Below are 13,360 nucleotides of genomic sequence, written 5' to 3'. Positions count from 1 at the left end.
AGTGCTGACATACTGCGGAGAAATTTTAATTACTTCACCTTTCATAAACGAAATAGAATATGTTCAAAACCAAGCTCTCAGACTCATTACTGGTGGAATCAAAACAACTCCAATAGATTCTATGAGATTCCTCACTAATATTAACAGCATCAAAATGACAATAGAAGAAAAAGCACTGATTCAATATGAAAAACTTATTAGATTACCAGGAAACAATTGGCATTCATACAGTCCTCTCTGTAGATTGAAAACTCAAAAAAGTTTCATATCCAAGAATTAAAACAGAAAATCAATATCCCGAATTTAAAAGAAAACCTACAAATTAAACCAAACCCTTTAACTCTATTAAATATGGAATATAATCTAAATTTAACAGAAGAAATACTGAAATCAGAAGTAAACACTGAAATACTGAAATCAGAAGTAAACACTCAAATACTAAAACAATTGTCTTTAGAGACAATTAATATTAGATACCCTCCACAAAACTGGCTTCATTTATACACTGACGGATCCTTGATCTCCAGAGAACAAGGTGCTGGTGCAGGTGTTACGTGCTGTCTCTTCTCACTTTATAGATCTCTTGGGTATAAAACAACAAGTTTTAATGGAGAAATCATTGCAATAAGTGAAAGTCTCAGGAATCTTCTATGCCACATCAGTAAATTTAAAAATGCAGTTACATTGTCAGACTCGAAAGCAGCTATTCTATCAATAGTCTCTAAACACACACCTTCATCTCAAAGAGCAGAAATAACTAAAATGCTCTCTCAATTAATATCACTCAATAAATGGATACCATCCCATCCCATTGTGGAATCCTGGGAAACGAGAATGCGGATGCTTTAGCAAACGAAGGGCAGCACTGCTACTTACAGACCTGTTACTAAATCTACATATTACTCTGTGAAAAGATTTATTAAATCTACATACTTAGACTTCAACCAAGAAAATTGTTTGAGTGGGCTGAAAAGAATATTAGTGGAATTCATTTTCTATTTTTCACGAATGATGAACATAAAAATGAATGTGACTTACTGCAGTGTCGATATGAGAGGACAAAAGCAGTAAGTGGCACGAGAACATTACATGCTTTCATACCGGTCTCAAAATACGAAGCACTAGTTAAAGATTATTCTTTGTCCCACGAAAGTAAATGTGTATTTATCTGAGTTGCTGAAAAGTATGTTTCAGTTACCCAACACGGTTGACTTGTTTTTGTGTGTTTTAACTTAGTTTTGTGGAATTTTATGCTAATAATTGTGGCTTCAAAAGTGTTTACATATTTCGTAAGTTGACTTTATGGTGTATAACATACTGACACTGTGTGTACACACATGTATCCATACATAGCAATGCAGTCTTGCAGTGATGCTCCTACTCAACAGCGTGTGTCCGGGTGGGTAAGTTAATTTATTGCAAATTCATTTATGTATATCCCATTCTGAAATTTTGTACGCATATAGTTAGGAAACTAAGGAATGCAGTGATATTTTTTATATTTCGAAAAAGGTTTCCTAACTTAAAAAAAAAAGGCATTTTAAAAATATATTTTCGAGAAAAAAATACAACATAAATTTTTATGTAATCGAAGGTCAGATGTGCTAAAAGTATATGTTATCAGCTTTAATATGAGCCGAATTTGAATAAATTGCGTTAATTAGTAACGGAGATATTACCGTTTATATATAACAGTGCGCGCTATTACATAAATTTTGAATTTAAATATTTTCGAAAGAATCAAGTTTTATGAAAATAAAACTGTGCGTATATTTTATTTTTATTCTTTCAATCGAATAAAAACGTTTGACAGAAATAAAACTCTTCAAGGTTAAATTTCCTTTAAATTTGCCCTGTTTGACGTGGAATGACTCATATATATTTTGTATACAAGCTCTTATTACGTTGGCATAAGGGGAACTATCCCTTATATGGGGGCGCAATTAGACGAAATTAGTAACTTTTCTCCTATTTAACAGATTTTTATGAAATTTTACACAGTACTTACAGGTAGCATATGTTTTGTATAAAGTTCTTATTACGTTGGCATAAGGGGAACTTCCCCTTATAGGGGGCGCAATTAGACAAAATTAGTAACTTTTCTCCTAACATATTTTTATGAAATTTTACACAGTAGTTACAGGTACTGGTAGCATATTTGTTTTGTATACAAGTTATTACATTGGTATAAGGGAAACTACCCCTTATAAGGGGCGCAATTAGACAAAATTAGTAACTTTGCTCCTACGTAATGTATTTTTATGAAATTTTACATAGTAGTTACAGGCATAGACAAATAAATAGAAAGACCCCAACTCAATGTATTAACACAGTCTAGTATATACAGTCACGGTCAGTACTTACTAAATATGCAAACATAGACAGTTGAAATATGCATCCATAGATAGTTGCTAACCACCAGGATCGCTACAATCGGCTCATCACACCTTTCCACAGCAGACGATAAAATATATTGTACTTTCGATATCGTATTCTTTTGAAAAAAATTTACACCTTTCTTCCATTATTGAACTGTGAAATACCGGTACATAAGGTTTATATATTATTTTCATAAAGTATATATTATATTTTATAAACTCACCTTCGTGGGTTTTTCGGAAGAAGGATAAATCTGGCCTCTTGTTCTTACAATATTTATAGTACCACAAACGTCTCCTTGTCCCATATTATTATTCAGATTATTTTATTTTAGCCATTTACAGTTATTACAACCGATAACGAACATTTCACAGTTTACACAACTTTTCACAACAAAGCGCAATACGGCACAGTCAATGCCTTTTCGATCTAGGCCGTAATGTATGTTCGGGTTATCTATTTCATTGTATGTAGCTCAGTGAAATATTATAACTTTATTGCATATCATTGCTAAGTTTTATTTAGTGTAATGTGTCCATAAGTTCCGTTTACTTATTGCATAATACCGGCACAGTCTAGTATATACAGTCGCGAAGCTCAATACGTACCATAAAGTGGGGTGACTTTGAACAGTAATTTAGCTCCTTTCTAAAGTAAATGCTGTACCCAATTGCGAAAAAACTGTTTAAGTTGTCAATAAATTAGTTCAGTTTTTTCGCAATAGGGTACAGCATTTAATTCAGAAGGGCGCTAAATTACTGCTCAAAGTCACCCCACTTTACAGTAGTAAATATGCAAACATTAGATAGTTTCTCACCACTAGGATCGCTAATATCGCCTCATTACAGGCACTGCAAAATAGTACCGTCACAGTCTATTGTTTTTAGCACCCTCAAAACTCAAATTTCGTTGACTGTATATAGTATAGTGAGGATCACTAAGTTCAGTTCCCAAAAGCAAATATTTCCGCCTGGTCAGTGTTGCCAACTGTTACCAGATATCACCACATGTAGTAAAATCACGATCCTATGTACTGAATGACTTCTTTACTCACCGTACTTTACCTTAATGTTGGAAGGTTATTCTAAATAGTTTCAATAATAATGAGAAATGTATTGCTATGTTCTATTCTTTTATTCCTTTACATTATTATTAGTATTAGCATTAATAGGTTACTAGACGTAAATATACAACAAAGTATAGTATATAAAACAAAGTATAGTATATAATATTCAAGAATCAAATCTGTTCCAAGACCAATTAAATTATTGTCACTTCACTTCAAAGATTCCAGCGTACATATACTGTACTTCCTAAAGGTAGATAAATTAATAACCAATTGACTTTTGGTTGGAATTCGAATGAACTTCTGATTATCTTTTGAAATTAGTAAGGAAATGGATAATACAACTAGGCTAAAACTGAAATAATAATAAATCAACTTACAAAAATAATTTTGGTCCTTAAAAGCATAAGTAATTTCACTTCTAGATACCTTTTTAAAGATTTCATTTGTTTGTAAATTGCTTAATAATGCTACACTTACACTTATTATTTCTGCAACTCCACGTCTGTCATTGAAAAAATGTATGATACATAACTGTGAAGTCTCTTTTTGGCTCTTGTGTCCTAAATTTAAATAAGAAAAAACAAATGATTCAAGAAATGTGAGCTGGTGAAAATTAAATACTCAATTAATAAAATAATTACTACCAAAAGAATATTTTATTAATTCTATACAAAAGATGGATTACACAGAACAGATGGCCAGAAATCATAGATTTATACACAACATACAGCATGAAACGATCATCAAAAAATGCTTTTTGTACACAATAACATCTTTCAAACGAAGTGAAATAGCCAATAAGTTCAATAAATATTATGCTAATAAGTAATAACTATAATTAATAATTATCTACAAGCTGTGAAAGGGAATAAAATAGTATATTGTTGAAATTAGGGGGTTATGGTTTATTACGTGTATTTATAATTTTAATTACTTTTTCTACATTTAATTATATTTTAATTTCTATTAGATTAGTTGGTGGTGTGGTTGTTAGTTTTATCTGTGTACGTCAGACTATTAAGGAAAAACTGAAAGAAATATTAAATCTACTATCTACTTTATATAACAATATTTAATCAAGAACTGAATATTACTATTAATTTAATAACATAAGACCCAAAACATCTCCAAATCCAGACAATACACATGCTGATTTTCTTAAACATGTTGGCAAACAAGCAAACTCACTACTTTTATCTTGTAATCTCATCTAAAATACAATATCTGTCTGGAGAAAATCTATCATAACATCAATTTTGAAAAGCAATTATTCAACTAATATCTTTTCGAGTTATCGACAGATACCACTTACTAGTATGATAGCCAAAATTATGGAAGAGATGATTTCATAGATTGAATTGGTTCCTGGAATCTAGTAACTAACTTTCATTTTATTGGGTTGACTTTAGAGAATTGCATTCAACAAATGGACAGATTTTAAATTTTAGTCAAGATATTAAAGATATTTTAAACAGAAAACAAAACAACTTAACAATTTTAATTTATTTTCAAGGATCATATGGCTCTGTAGATATAAATCACTTAAGAAATTGCAAACTTAGGGTGTCCATGATAAAGTGTTACACTGGGTCAGTGACTTGATTATTTGATTCATTGTCACAAATATGTAAATAGAGACAGATTCATCTGGGCTTCCCACATTGTTGTTTTCAGGAATACATTTTCCAATATTAATGTCGATGGTCTATCTAAAGAAATAGATCTTATGATAATCTCATCATTTGCAGATAATATGGTTGTCCAGAACAAAAAATCACAGTCCACAAATATTAATAAACTGAGCCAAAATCCCAACAGACTTTTTGACTCTACTTGGAGAACTCAAACTTGCTCAATTAAGGGAAACTTTACTAATAAAACACAATCCCAAGTTATTTCAAAATGAATAGTATATAAGTTAACTTTAACAGATGATGTTAAGAAATGTGATACTTCTCCAGACATTTTAAAAATCATTAGAAACGATAAATGATCTGGTCAGTGAGTGACTACATACAGTATTTTTTATAGATGGATCCTGTTTACCAAGCCATAGATGTAGTGGTGTTGTAGTACAATACCAGTATATTCCCTTTTACAGGGAATTATATCCAAACACTTGTTTGCCCCATTTTAACCGTGACAACGCTTTTTAGCTTTTTAAACATTCTGGTTATTGTATTGTGTTTGTGTTTAGTGAAAGATTTTAGATAAGGGCGCAAATAGCCATAGTAGCTGACGCGCCCTTTTTAAACGCCACTAACTAACTAACTAACTAACTAACTTCAAACACTGACTAATTTTGATAGTGAAAATTTAGATACACTTTTAAGCTTACAAAATCTCCAGTATCGACTTCATAAATCTGAGAAGGCTGTCATACTATCAGATTCAAAATCAGATGTTCTTGCTGCAGTAATGGACGTAACAGCATGAAATCTCAATATTTTACAGTGTTTTAATATTTTAAGCAAAATGGTCGAATTACATCGACGACTGGTACTTCCGTGGATCCATGAACTTTATGGAGTGGGAGGTAATGAGGTAGCTGAAAGGTAGCAAAATTACTGTAAGGTTATCTATACCTGCATCTTACCACACTGTTAAAAGAATAACAAGATCAGAACATGACAATGTGGTAACAAAAATCGGAATGATTCTAAAGCAAATGAAAAAATTGCAATAGGCCATCCGGCATCTGCTCCACGATGGAGGAAAATCCTCAGAAGAAACCAACTAATCAGACCAAATGGGGGATCCAAACTACCCTCGAGTGCAGCTCTGAATTTGCAGGCCAACGAGTCTACCGACTAAGCTACATTGGTGGCTCCACTAAAAATATGAAGTACATGGCACTCAGATTATTAAATTGACAAACCTAAACAATTATTCATCAGTTAAGCTATAAAATATAATACATAGCAAGCAAGTTAATTCAATTTAAAAGTATAAACAATTCAATCAGTTGAAATATACAGAAACTGATAATAAATATCATGCAAATTACTTCACATTACAAGCATAAACAATTCATCACTTGTGGTATACAGCCTACTATTTAATTTACAGCACATACAATTCATCAGTTAAGCTATAGACCTACAGTCTACTATTCAATTTACAGCATATATAATTCATCAATTAAGCGAAACAAAAATATAGTACAATACATAGTAAAAATAATACACCTAATTTAATAACTGAACTTCTATGAAAATCTACAGTGGCAGTACTCATATTATCACAGGCCATGATTGTCTCAAATATTTACAAAGAACTGATATTTCAGAATCTCCCCATGCCATTTCTGAAATCTCAATGAAGATATGGATCATTGTCTTGACTGTTTAACTTTACACAGCTTTCAATCATCTGGTTAAATATTGGAGTGCAAGATAACAAATGACATCAACTGCTGAACACTTGGTATCAATCAACCAACAACTTCATTACATTAAAGGGGAAAAAAACTGAAAGAATTAATTGTATATAGACACAACACATAAGACAAGGCCGCTTCAGAACAGTAATTGGCAAGGCTCTGTTGTTTTAGGATTCTTATGTAGATTCAATTTCACCTGAAAGAAAAAAGTAGCATCTATAAGTAGTAGTAGTAGTAGTAGTAGTAGTAGTAGTAGTAATAATAATAATAATAATAATAATAATAATAATGACTGTAAAGTATGGAAATTAATATTGCAATGTAATATCAAAAGGTGATTTCACACCATCAACTCTTATCATTTAGTACAACAAATCTATTATATTCAGTTGCAATCACCAGTAGCTGTTCTTTCCTCCATTTTGTTGTTGGCTGATTTTTCACAAGTCTGCTATGCAGCACTATCCATGACAATAACGCATTGCCCTAATGTTCTCAGGTCAACAACTGTGTTTGCACCCACTTCTCAACTACAGGGCTATTCATAGCACTATGGTAGTCCTGACTTTTCTTTCAATTGCATGAAAAAATTAAATCAGCACCTGCAATAAAAATTATACCTGGGCATATAATTACGTCACATGAATTCACAGCATTTAAATAAAGAAAATAAAACATAACATAACATGACATGAGATCCTCTTTGGTGAAAGGCTTTCCCATGTTTTTATTTAGTCACCAATTTTTATATTTTTATACCCTGATTTAAAAAATTACTCTTGCCAAATTTATGTAAAATATAAATCAATATAACTTACCGAGTATAAATCCACCTTTCGTTCCGGCATCTAATCTTCCACCCTCATTTGTTGGTCTATGAATAACACCATTCATGTCACTGGAAACTTCACCTGGTTTATTTCATGAATAAGTGGGTGATCCTACTTTAAAAAACAGAGAGAGAAAAGCAATTCACATTGACACTCTAAGAGACACAAAAATTTTAAAGACAGGAAAACCGTTCAAGAATTTTATAACTAACCTCTAGTTATAATATGAAACTATTAATTGCAAAACATGTTGTTCCCACCTGAATTCATTACTAGTAGCCTATATTAATTGCAATTTCATATTCCACATAAGTGTTAATCTATTTGTTAGTAAAAAATTCAATCACTCAATGTCTCACAATACATTGAAATTTACCATTCATAAAAATCCAAGTCTCATCCAAGAATACTACGGGTTTAGGGTTCTCACGCTCCACATTTCTTATATATTCTCTTAAAAACGAATAACATCACTTTCTCATACATGTGTATAAGGATCCCCTTTGCTCCATAGAAATTTAATCTCTTTCAAAATTTTTTTCACCGATGATAAGGATACTCTAAATAAATATGTTTCATAATCATCATTCATATGTTCCAGAACTTTTGCTGCTGTTAGTACTTCCCCTGTAACAGTAAATGAAAATTATGCCATATTTTTATACATAGGCCTATGACTAATATCAGAATTACATTGCATAATTCAACACAATAATTCCTGTAACTTCCCTACCTTTATGTAACTTGTCATAAATAAATCTCGCAATTGCATCTTTCGTAAAATCATCAGCATCAGTCACTGGATGTTTACGTAGTCTATGTTTTCCTGGTGTCACGAGTGGGGTCCCCTTGTGTGAATTTATCACTTTCGTGGCTGTAGTTAAGCCAAGCTGTAATAACAAACAATAACATAATACTTCTAAAAATTGTTATATCATAAAATTCATGCATGATACCAACATTTACAGCTATATGAATAGAAAATGATCAACATGTTAGGTTGGGTCTACGATAGGTTTAAGTAGGCTAATATTTAGGTAATTCTCCAGAAAAGCTACACCAAAGAAGGCATAATTTTATTTTGTTTAATTGATTTCTGTGATATTTACATAGTGATGAACACGTGGTTTTAGTGCACAGCCACAAATACTTTCAGCACAAAAATCCTTTGACACTTACCTGTATATTCTAATGCATTGTTGTAGTCCCTCCCTCAAACTTGTTACTAATTACCAATATAACATGCGAGAGGTCCAGGACGAAGAGAAATTGTTAGTTTCCCAGTAGTGCGTCCTCGTCCTCTCGAGTGTTATATCTTAACAAGTACTTTGGGTGGGGTAGCTTTTCTGAAGAAACACCATATTTAATATTACTTAGACCAGTCATGAATAAATTATTCAGCCAGAGTCAACGTTCCTATGCTTTATAGAGTATGTTATATAGTTATTATATAAAACTGAATTATTTTTAAGCACCATAACAGGCCAACATTCATGTAATATTTGCTGCAATATCAAGTTAATAATTACAATATGACTTGTATTTTCTTCTGCCGATATGGCATGTAAATTGTGATCTGAACGGTTAATTTAATACCAAAAGAGAAAACTGGAAATTTACTTTCGTGCTGTTTGATTATTTGTTCGTCTAATTTGTAAATGTATTTAAGCTATCACTTACTGCAGTATTACAGTATCTTAAATGTATTTAGTTTGGCAATATGAAAATCACTGACTTGATTAAAGATATAGGCCTAACCTAAAAATTTGTTTTGTTTGACCACAATCATGAAATTATTAGTGCAAACTCCTAAAACTGAATACCACTTTGAAATGTATGCTTAAGAATACTTACTCCTAATAATTCTCCTATTCTGGTTGTAATTGCTGTCTCCGTTAGCATAATTCCTTCTTCATTATCTTCTTTCTTCAACTCATTATACACGTGAACTACAGATTTCTGAAGCGTACTCTGAATGCCACACATTTTCTTCCTTGGAGGAGTCACTGCAACACTATTTCATTTTTTTGACATAGTAATAAAAATCTAAACACGAAAGAAATTCATTAAAATTTGAAATAATATTTCTATCCATTACCCACGTGCATTATCACGCCCAAATATATTATATTTATTCGTACTTATCTGACTATTCTTGAATTATAACCACAACGCAACACATAAAATAACTATTATGTATTAATATTAATACTAATATTAATTAATTATTAATAAGTTCGAATTTCACTATCTTCCAGTAACCGGCTGAGAAATCTAGTACAATTTTAATTTCATGGAACTCCAGTACCGGCAAATATTGTGGATATTTGCCTCAGCTGCCAACATACCAGTTACAAAATCACTACCATTTATAGTATTTGTCAGTATCGAAATTCGAAACGAAGTTGGCAAAAGAAAATTCAACCTTCAAACTAGAAAATCACCATAATCCACTAGCATTTGTAGTAATGGGGGAAAAATGGTTAGGTTTCACCCTTCGGGTATCAAGTTACCTGGTCTTCCCTATAGACTGTGATACCGGTATGTTGCAGTAATTACAAAACTGTGTTATTTTAATGTGAAGAGAATTTTACGCGTTAACATAATTTGTTCGCATCAACATTTTAAGTTTAGAATGGAAGCTATTTTGAGGTTCAATAAAAACGAATTTATATTGTGATTTTAATTTAGCACATCTACCTTCCTTAATTGTAGACAGAAAATTTACCATACCACTCCTATGAAATTAGTGTACGTACGATTGTGTTACTTCGTCTCTTATACTTGTTTTTTTGAAAGATGGGACATGACAGGAGCGTTGCGATCGGAAAAACAACTGAATGTCACCCTAGATCATATATAAAACAGATTGACCGAGCTTATATTAAATTTAGACGCAACTGGAAAATAACGGACACTATGCGTCGCTAGCAGGGGGGGTTTAACTCAAATGATAGATGTTGGATGCTCATAGATGTTCCATAGTTTGCCGCATGTGGTCAGGACAGCGCTGGCTGTATTTCGATAACAGAGTTTGTAAAATTAGCAGTACAAAACTCTTTGGTTTCGAAAGTTCTTTGGTTTTAAGTTTTGCCAATATGACAGTTTTAAACAGATATTATTAATATCCATTATTTACAGAATGTGTCAGTTTCATAATATTCGGATTATTATTACTATCACTATATAGTTATTTTGCATTTTCATTCGAGGACAAAGTAGCCATATTAGTGTACTGTGTATGACCTATTAACCTCATTTGTTCAGTTGATCAATTGTTGGATGTTGGCATTCCTATTCTGTTTAAATCTTGTATAAATTGTGGAATGGACGAACATGGCTGCTTAAGGAAGAAATTTGAACAGATCGAGTTAGTTGAGAAGTTACTGGTGCTTTTCTGCAACAAGAAATAATTCGCAACGTTAAAGACAAGAAAGAAATATGTTTGAGATTACATCTACACGGTTTAACTTTTCTTTCAAATTCACACATTCAAGCAATGCCTGCAAGATTGGTATTTAATAATAACGGAAATGCACATAATGTGCAGGATAATATAATATTTTAGCTTTCGCTGCTGCAGAACTTGGTCAGTGAAACTATAATCGGTTTTTACACTCCATCACATGGTATTTTGGTATTTTAATATTAATATGGCGTACCTTGTAGATAGGACATCTTAATGTATCTTAATTCAACATGCGCTTTAAACTTGATTCTTTCAATATTCTTCCCAGACTGCGTGCGTACGAGCATGAAAAACTGAACCGTGTAGATGCAGCTTAACTGCACCGTCATGTTTTCTAATTTAAACTGAATTCGGTTGAACTAGGATTGAGCGTATTCTCGTCCTGCCCTTTCAGCCATCTTACATGTCATACCAACATAACTTACAGAATCTGATATGACTAAATATGTTGTTCCCGGTGTAATTCTTTACAGTTGCGTTACCAAAGGATGGCGGGGTACCTTAGCTTGGTAACGCAATAGTAAAGAAGTGTTGTTCCCGAAAAAAGAAATTTTAGAAATTTGACTTTACAGTTAACAGTAGTACCTTTACTGGAATAATTTTGATAAAACAAAAAGAGTTAAATTGCCGGAGATATTATTTTTATAGACTCGTGGATAGAATTCTTCCAGGAATATTTTACAAACGTTGATTATACTGCAATCCTTCAATTGTTCTACGAAATGTAGTGTTATTAATGCATTACATGATACTAGGCTACTGCTGGTTTGTTTCAGTTAATAAAAAGACAAATGGCGGAGTTTTACACTGTGAATGTGCTGCAGTGTACTGTCAGAAATCGGATAGTAATGAGGAGACCTGGTTATTCCTGTTTCCTGCGCCAAGTAATGCAGCACAGCTTAAAAGGTAAGCAATGGCATTGGCATAAGCTCAATGCAAAGATATCCTTATATATCATCAGTAAATAGTCAGGGTTGGTGAACTGTAGTGATTTTTAAATTTAAGTGAGAATTATTTGTCAAATTCGTATTTGTTTATTAAAATGAGTTTTTGCCTTCTTTTGTAATTCATTTAAACTTAATTTGTGCATTAGTTCCTACATAATTGTGTATTTTGTTAATGTGTTATTTTAAGTAATTAATAATAAAAAATAATTTACTATGTTTACACATTAATACATGAAGAGTTACAGCACTAATAACCTGCACTTAATGATAATAATAATTATTAGCTTAGACTTAGGCAAGATATTGTGCTCAGTTTGTTATTCATTAGAAAAGAATTCAACTATTTAGGGAGATTAATATTTACAAATAAATTTATCAGAAGAGCTTAGCATTGTGTGTTTTCAGAATACATACGTAGTCCATTTGGCATTGTGCAACTTTTACTTTGAATATCGTTATGAGCTACAACTATTCATTTCAATCCTCAGCATCATACTGTGCTTTAATTAGGTGGTGATTCCGAAAGTAGGCTCTACTTGACTACCTGTACCATGTGTTCTGTTGCTCCTTAATTAGGAGTTGGGAAAAGACACATGAGAAGCAAACTTTCAAAACCTGTCCATTTCTTCAGAAAATGCTAGAATTCTATGTCTGTAATAAACAAAGATTTTTCTGTGGTGAAATTTTATATGAATTCATAGGAAGAAAAATATATTTCACCATAGAAAATATTTTGTTCATTGCAGAGATGAAAGTTTGCTACTCATATATATTGCTAATAGTTTTAAGAAGCAGCAGAACAGTCATATGTAAAAAGTTTTTTTTTTTTTTTTTTTTTTTTTCAGGAAGTTAATTTCTCATCTTAATCATGTTAGGTGCATATAATTTTAATCTGTGATTTAAATAGTAACAATTATTTGATGTAAATAAAATGAAAATTATTTTATTTACATCATGATTAAATCATTAATTTAAATTAATACCAACCCTGGTTTGTGTATTTTTTTTTTAAGATAATAATAGAATTTTGATTGTAACAGGTACCACATGTGGGCAGCTGTGGCAGAAAATCCTCATCCTTACAGAAGGGCCTATATATGTGCAAGCCATTTTCGCAGTAATCAGTATAACAGTGACTTCAGATATAACTTACTAAGAGGGGCTATTCCATCAAGGGATGCTTGGTATCCCACTCAAGAACTACGACCCATTTCATCACCAGCCTACTTACATTAACCTTTTTCACCATCTAACATAATTGCTTCATTCATTGCACTTCACTGT

At 31.9% G+C, this 13,360-nt stretch overlaps 1 long non-coding RNA gene across 2 annotated transcripts; it reads right to left on the bottom strand.

The window, feature by feature from the left end:
• Positions 1-4,073: 4,073 nt before the first annotated feature.
• LOC138713543 (uncharacterized) lies at positions 4,074-10,035 on the bottom strand. 2 transcript variants are annotated; one of them, XR_011335902.1, is made up of 6 exons: positions 9,515-10,035; positions 8,394-8,550; positions 8,037-8,287; positions 7,649-7,774; positions 7,230-7,432; positions 4,074-7,026 (listed from the first exon to the last, which is right to left on the bottom strand). It is a non-coding gene; the product is annotated as an uncharacterized lncRNA (long non-coding RNA). The 2 variants fall into 2 exon arrangements; XR_011335901.1 differs by lacking the exon at positions 9,515-10,035 and having other exon boundaries at positions 8,394-9,450.
• Between the last annotated feature and the right edge of the window lie 3,325 nt (positions 10,036-13,360).

The sequence above is a fragment of the Periplaneta americana genome, chromosome 14, assembly GCF_040183065.1.
Source record: "Periplaneta americana isolate PAMFEO1 chromosome 14, P.americana_PAMFEO1_priV1, whole genome shotgun sequence".
NCBI lineage: Eukaryota > Metazoa > Arthropoda > Insecta > Blattodea > Blattidae > Periplaneta > Periplaneta americana.
Note: the sequence above shows the minus strand (reverse complement) of the source record. Positions and strands in the feature narration are given on the sequence as shown.